The sequence below is a fragment of the Muscardinus avellanarius genome, assembly GCF_963383645.1.
Source record: "Muscardinus avellanarius genome assembly, chromosome: 8".
NCBI lineage: Eukaryota > Metazoa > Chordata > Mammalia > Rodentia > Gliridae > Muscardinus > Muscardinus avellanarius.
In genome coordinates this window covers 9,524,735-9,532,872 of record NC_137794.1, presented here as the reverse complement: position 1 = coordinate 9,532,872, position 8,138 = coordinate 9,524,735, and positions in this window count along the sequence as shown.

The following is an 8,138-nucleotide window of genomic DNA, read 5'->3' as shown; positions in this document are numbered from 1 at the left end:
TATAAGTATATATAATTTGATATATATAATTATATATGATATATATAATTTGATACATATAATTATATATACTTATATATAATTATATATGATATATATATCATATATATATCATATATATTTTATACATATATATATATATATATATATATATATATGTATCAAAGGTACGAGGAAGGCTGCAAAGAGGATTCATATTCATTGAGTGTTTCTGTATAGAGGTCACTGTTTCAGGTATTGGCCTGTTAGTACTCTTAGCTTCTTGAGGTACCATGAATATGCCCATTCAACAAATAGGGCTTATCAAATTCCAATATCGAGTCTAACAGCACATGCTCATGAATGGCAGAGCTGGGATTCAAACGTAGTATATCCAAGCTGCAAATTTTTATGTACTCTTCTAGTGATTAAATTTTCTCAGTCTGAGCAGGCAATAAAGATGATTCAGTGTGACAAATAACTAAAAACCTTTTTAGTTTATACAACTGAAGTATCCAGGTAATTTCTACCACTCTCTGCCTAACTCTGTCTAGACAGACAATAAATGTTTATGATGCAAAGTCATCTGGAAGGACAGAGATCACAGTAACGGTCTCAGGAGGCATTTTATCACAGATTGTCCTCATTAATTCTGTCAATGTTTATTGAGTATTATATATATTAGTCAGTCCCAGACTCTACATCAATGAGTCAGTCAGAATTTAAACACTTGCTCCACTCAAGTAGGCTTATGTGTTGCTCCCAAGAAGAGATCTGTGCTTACCATTTGTATACAGATGGTGCTCAACTATCATGCTTCTACTTATGAATGTTTTACTACACAACTACATGAAAGTAGTTCATGCAATAGAAACTGTAGTTTGAATTTTGATCTTTGCCTACACTAGCTATGCCTGTACACTATGACACTCTCTCACGACGCTGGGAAGTCACAGTTCTTTCCAGTTTCCAGTCAGACTTGTGATCACAAGGGTAAGCAACTGGTGTTCCACAGTATTCAGCAAGTTAAAGGTATTAAATGTACTCTGAAGCCCGACGAGGTGGTGCATGCCTATGATCCTGGTACAATGGAGGCTGAAACAAGAGAATCACAGGTTCGAGGACAACCTCATCAACTTAACAAAATAATAAATAAATTAATTAATTAATTAATAGAGATGGGTGTGTAGCTCAGTAGTAGGATGTCCCTAGTTTCAATCCCTAGTAACACACACACACACACACACACACACACACACTATTTTATTCTGTGATATTTCCATCTTTTATTCAGTATATCATAATAAAATCCACTCATTAGTTAAGGAGCTTCTGTGCTTCATGTACATATATCTCCTTTGCCTGTGTTATCTCTTTTGAGTTCCTAGATTACATGTTTTGCTCATGAGAATGCTAGCACCGAGCCCTATTCCTGAGACACGAGTGCTCAGAAAATTTATTCTGTAATAAATGAATGAGTAAGTGGTTATAATTTAGAAGAAATAATCAACAAGAGCAAAAGCACTAAGACATAAGTTACTACAGTGTCAAAGAACCCATAGAAATTCAAAAGTCTGAGGTGGGGAGTGGGTAGATGAGGTTAGACAAGATAGGTGTCAGGTCACACCACAGAATTGTGAATTAGGCCAAATAACTACACCACTGAGAGAAATAATTTTTATTTGCCTCACTTGGGTGAACTACAAATTTAATTGAAAGTAATGAAGACCTGAGAAGCTCTTTCCAATTATTTAAGCATATACCCACTTTTTTCCCTTAGAAAGATGGTTAAGGGCAAAAAAACTTTATTTTATAGGTCTTAGATAAAGGAAGATAATGTAAAATTTTAAGATGCTTCCAGTAAAGAATTCCAGTAAATTTGCTAATGATTTGGGAATAGATTAAGTCTCTGAAATAAAGTAAATGTTCATAGCCAATAGTAAATATGATTGTTCAGCTCTTTATTATTGGAATTGCCTGTAGCACTGTTGGGTGAATACTTGAAGAATATATTTTGACTATGTTTCCTGGTTAAATGTAAAGCAGAGTTTACCTATGACAAGGGTGAGGAAATATGCAGAAAGAAAATCAAATTAATGGTGATAGACTAGGAGAATAAGTATTTGGCTAGACTTTCTGAATTAAGGAAATAGAGCTACCCTCGCAATTCTGGGAAAAACAAGCATTTTTCCTCAGCACTTTATTTCTGCAGATCTTCTAAGACTTCATCTGTGAGATCGAACTCAAGTTAAAGAAGTCAGAAAAGTGCATCACACTCAGAATTAGGAAAACTTGTTCTAAATTTGGCTCCAATGAAGAATAAAATCTTCGTCAAGACTTTTAATGTCCACGCTTCTCGGTTTCACTTGAAAAATGTAGACGCTGAGAAGTAACTGGAATACAAGAGGGACTTTAGATCATGGGAGAGAAACCCCAGTGCAGCGTGGATGTGTCTAGGGGAAGGTGGTGTTGTGGGGGAGGGAGAATCAGTGAGGAAACATGGCCACTGAACGTGTGTACAGTGTGAGATCCCAGTGCCGACCTCAGCTTCCTTCATGGGGGAGGGGAGGGGGTGGGAAGGCAGCTGAGGGAGGGGGCTCGCCAAGTACTGTGTGTATGTATTTCCCTATCACTCTGAACTATGTAATAAGGACAGGCTACAATGCATCAATAAACGTATTTTTAAACATGAGGATTTTAAATGAGAATATTCGACCAGACACTGCAGAAAATCCCTTCCTGCCTGTAAGTGATGAAAATTCCAAAGCCTGTGATTTAACTTTTTCTCACTTAAGTCATATTACATTCTTTTTCTTTAATTTGTGCATATAATTTTTGCAGAATGATGGGTTTATGCAGAATTGTGATATATTCGTGCATACATAAAATGTAATTTGATTAAATCATAACACATTCTTTAGAATATTGTAGTATTGCATGTTTATGACTCCTACAATTAATGTCCAAGTGTCTGATTAGACACCTAGAATTGGAACCTGTAAAAGAGTAGTCTTAGCCAGGCGTAGTGGTACATACTTGTAACCCAGTATTTGGTAGGTGGAGACAGGAGGATAACAAGTTCAAACCAGCCCTCAGCAACTTAGACTCTGATTCAAAATCAAAACTAAAATGGACTGGTGGTATTACTCAGAAGTAGAGTGCCTCTGGGTTAGATCCCTAGTAACAAAAAGGAAGGAGAAGCAAGAGGAGGAAGAGAAAGAGAGGAGGAGGAGGAGGAGGAGGAGGAGGAGGAGGAGGAGGAGGAGGAGGAGGGGGAGAAGGAGGAGGAGGAGGAGGAGGAAAAAAAAGTGGTCCTGGGATTAGGTCCTGAGCATTGAGATTAGAATAATTTAAGAAAGAGGGCTTTTGATTTTCTACCAATCTCAAAACCAAGGGGCTTTATCAAAGTAAAAGAAAAGGGCAGGGAGTATAACAGTAGAATGCCCCTGGGTCCAGTCCCCAGTAGCTAACACACACACACAAAAAAAAAAAAAAAAAAAAAAGAAAAGGAAAAAGAAAAAGAAGAACCAGAGAATTATTTTATGCCTTTACCTAAATGTTAAAACTAGATCTTACTGCTGCTTATACCAGTACATGATATCTCAGGTTTGCAGTGATATGATACCCTGCTATGATAGACAAGTTAGGATACCCAAGCCAAAGAAGAAAGGGTATTGCTGGGTAAACGTCTAGCACAAGTAGAAAGGTAAAGAGGAATACGGTCCAACTTGTATTATCTGGAAAACATTTTGACTGTGGATGTCTGTATTTTTTTTTCAGTACTGAGGATGCAATCCAGGGGTAGTCTACCTTTGAGCTACACTTCCAGGCCTATGCTTTACTCTTTGTTTTGAAACAGGGTCTCACTGAGTTGCAAAGGGCCTCTCTAAGTAGCTGAGGCTGTCCGCGAACCACGATCCTCCTGCCTCAGCCTCCTGAATGCTGGGATGACAAGCGTGCGCCACCACGCCCGGCTAGATGTCTGCGCTGCATCTTCTACGCCTCTCGCCTTTGGATGTTGGAAGCTATCTTGCTTGCATGAAAATTGCTCTGTTAGTTACAGCCTTATGTTGACACATTTTTATCAACCTTCAAGAGGTAATGAAGACTAATCATTCATTTTCCTGTTGGCACTTGATCTAGCTCCCTTCAACTGTTTCACTTGATGATATTAGCCGACCAAAAGAAAGTAAGATCACTTTTGGTCAGAGCCATAAAAAGTGTTCTACCTCAATATTGTATCATTATTGTTATTATTATTATTTCTACTTGTATTAAATCCACAAATCAGTAAGTATATTAAAAACCTACCATGTAGGCAGGCGTGGCGGCCCATGCCTTTAATTCCAGGACTTGGGCTGTTGAGAGAGAAGAGTGCAGATTTGAGGCCAGCTTCAGCAATTTCATCAGACCTTGTTTAGAAATAAAAAACAGAATAGGACTGGAGTGTAGCTCTGAGCTATATTGCCTCTGATTTTAAGCCCCAGTGCCACCAAAAAACAAAATAAAACAAAACAAAAAATATCAAACATAAAAATCACCATGTTGAAGTTCAGTGCAATGTAAGATAAAATGGAGCCATGCAAAGTTATAAAAAAGATCTAAACAAAGCTTTATCTTTAGGAAACTTATGAAATTCTTAGCATTTTGCAAATGTGGAAAACATTTTCAGGACCCAGAGATGGCCTTTAGAAAGTTACACAGTTGAGTGCACGCTTGTAATCCCAGTACTTAGGATGCTAAAACAGGAGGATTAAAGGTTTGAGGCCAGCCCTGGGTACCTGGGTACTTAGTGAGGCCCTCTACAAGTTAGTGAGACCTTGTTTCAAAAATAAAGAATAAAAAGTAGGGTTGGGGGTGTGGAACAGAGGTAGAATGCCCCTGGGTTCCATCCCCAGTTTTGCAACAACAACAACAAAAAAAACAGAAAGAAAGTTACATAATTAGGGAGTTTAGACTTGAGATTAAGAGTGAGCTAAACCAAAGTCCATGTTACTCAGATTTGAAGAAAAAGTGGTATTTGATTTTTAAATATAGTTTTAGATGTCTATAAAGCTATAGGTTGGTGGAAATGTTGTCAGATACTGTGTCTAGAACACACGTGTGTGGAGCACTACTCACTTGCAATTACAGAACCGAATCCTGAAGAATATTGCGTTAAAGACCTCATTTGGATGCATGTTTCAGAATCTATAGCTTCAAAGGTGACTTGGGTCAGCTTGTCAAAGTGATCTATATAGTTTGGGTCTTGCTATAAAGGAAACCTTCCATTTAGTCTTCAACAGACATGGATTACATGTATGGAAATATTTTTAGGTGAGTCAAATATCAGAACAATGTTTTGGGAAGACTCAGCGCAAGTCCCTGTTGACAACCCAAAGGCCTCCCAGGACCTCTCAGGCAACAATAGTGAACTAGTGAAAATTTTGAACTGTGTTATGGGACTTTCGCATCTCTCCTCCTATTCTTCTGCTCTTGACCTTACCAAGTTTAAACTGGATCTTTACAAATGTGATTTCATCGTAATCATATTTAACTTGGAAGAAAAATAGACAACTCTTTCATAAGCAGTAGGGAAAGGGGAGCAACGCTGCTCACGAATTTTCCATCTCAGCTGGGTGCAGTGATGCCCAACTGTGATCCCAGTACTGGGGAGCCCGAGACAGGAGGACCGCAGGTTCAAAGCCACCCTCAGGAACTTATGGAGGTCGTTAGCAACTTAATGAGACCTTGTTTCAAAGTAAAAACATGAAATAGGACTAGGTGGGTAGCTCAGAGGTAGATGTCCCTGGGTTCAATTCCTAGTACACACACACACACACACACACACACACACACACACACACACACACACACTATCACAGAGGGGGTCCACAAGCATGAGGCACTTAGCGCTGTTAAGGATATTTCTGTGCCAAGAAAGTCCTCAAGGCCCCACGGCACAGGCCATCCTCACATCACACTGTAGTCTAGCTGGCACGGGTCCTGACATACCAGCTTAGGTGATCCTAAGGAAAGCGAGACTCTACCAATATACTTGAAGTATTTTTCCTGTATTTTATATTCACAAGCACTACTCTGAATGTGGTACTTGCTTCCAGTGCTTGGTGCTTTGCTCATTTTGTGATACTAATTTAATCACAGAATATTACTGTGGAAAGGAACTAAAGTGGTCATTCAGGTCTTCACTAGAGACCCAAGGAGGCTGTGTTCTTCTCTTCTCATCTATTGGTTAGGTTTTCAGTTCTGCAAACTCTAAGTTCTTTGGCCATCTCACAGATCAGTCAAGTGGATTCCTTTCTAAATTGCCTCTCCAGCAAGTACTTTAAAAAGAACTTGGAATTTCATTAACGGACAATTCATTTTAAGGTTGTTTCATTTAGTCTTAACTTTCACACTTATATATAGTGTTTTCTTTCTAGATATCCTTTGAAATTTGATCTCGCTCTACTGAATCCCAAATTCTTTAATTCTTTGAAAAACGTAGAAAAGAGAAGAAAGAAAAAAAGGAAAAAAAAATCTAAATCAGGATTTTAGTAGATACTACATGCTATATCTCTTGTTCTTTTAGTAATTCAGATGTTGCTTATGTGTGTGTGCCTGCACACGATCCTTGCCTAAGTGAACCCTGTGCTACTTTAACAAAATATATCGTCTCTGTTTGCTTTGATTTGATTCGTCTATTCAGTTTCCTGGACTGCTCTCCATCAGGATGTCTCCTTATGCACATAGCTGGAATCATGACCCAATAGGGCAAGAAGAATACAAGTCTCAGCCAAACTGGGTTTCTCAATCTGTATTCCATGTTCGTTAAACTTTGAGGTCACATTGACATGACTGCATAAGCCATCCAACACTCCAGACAAAATTAAGAAATGTTTTATGTATTAGTATACTTTTAGTCCCTCATGGGAAATTTGTAAAGCTTTGTTTAGCTTGTGCTAGCGCTTTTCCAGTTATGAATAGCTACAAGACTCAGAGAGCACAGAGAGGGAAAGATGTCCAGGAACTGTTTATTGAAACATAATGACCTTTCTGTTTTTTATAGTAGGTTGTCTGAGTAATCCCTTATCTTCTCCTTCTTCAATTTTGAAATAATATAATCTTGGTTTGGTTTGTTGCTGGGGATGCAGAAAAAAAAAGATGGGAATAAAAAGAAAAGCTTAATTGTGCCTACCAGGAAACATTTAATTATGAAAATTTCAAACTTTACAATATTTTTGCTATGTAGACCAATGCAAAACCATACCTGTTTCAAAATTCATTTGAATATGAGGCAGTATGACTGGACCAAGTCTAGTTGGGGTAAATTCTCTTTATATGGGTCAGTTTATCCCATTTTTCTATTTTACCTTTCCTTATAATAGAAACCAGTTACCATATAGGAGGCTGCGTTCTCTAATAACTCATAAAATATATTCCACACCAAACTTTCACCTCCTACCAGACTTTAGTGGATTTCATTTTTTAAGTGCTGACTCATTGCTCTGTGAGTTACTAATACCAATTTGTCTTTCTTTCTTTTTTTTGTCCTCCACTGAACAATAAAGGGAACAGTTAGAGCTTTAACAACCAAGACATAAATAAGAAAAACAGCTCAAAAGCAGAACACTGTGTGGCTGTTAAACGATCAGCTCCTTTCAGATCCTCCACAAGGATTAAGAACTAAATGAATCTTTTCACATATTGTTACTGGGACACAAGGCACAGAATCAACCTCATTCTTCTCCTTTGAACCAAAATGACAATCATACTGGGAAGGCCCCACCATCCCCTGACTCAATTAAAGACCCTGCTACTGGAGTTATTTTAAATGGGTGTGGATAAAACACTAGGGGACAGATTGTAGGATATAATCCTCAACTGACAGAGGGGAATGTACTCAAAGTCCCCGGGAGATCACCCATCTTGATTTTCGTGAGACACATGGTAGCAGAAATGGACAAACCAATTTGAATGAGATAAGAAAGGCCAAGCTTTTTCCACCCTTCCCCCAAATCCTCACCCACCTCACAAGCTGAACCTTTCAAATACACTTAGTGCTGAGGCAATTTGACATGGGTGGTAGATTAACACACCCACACAATGCAAACAGGGAGAGCACCTCCCTCACTGATAGGGAGTTCTCAGAATCAGCTGCTGCACAGTAGGCCAAACGC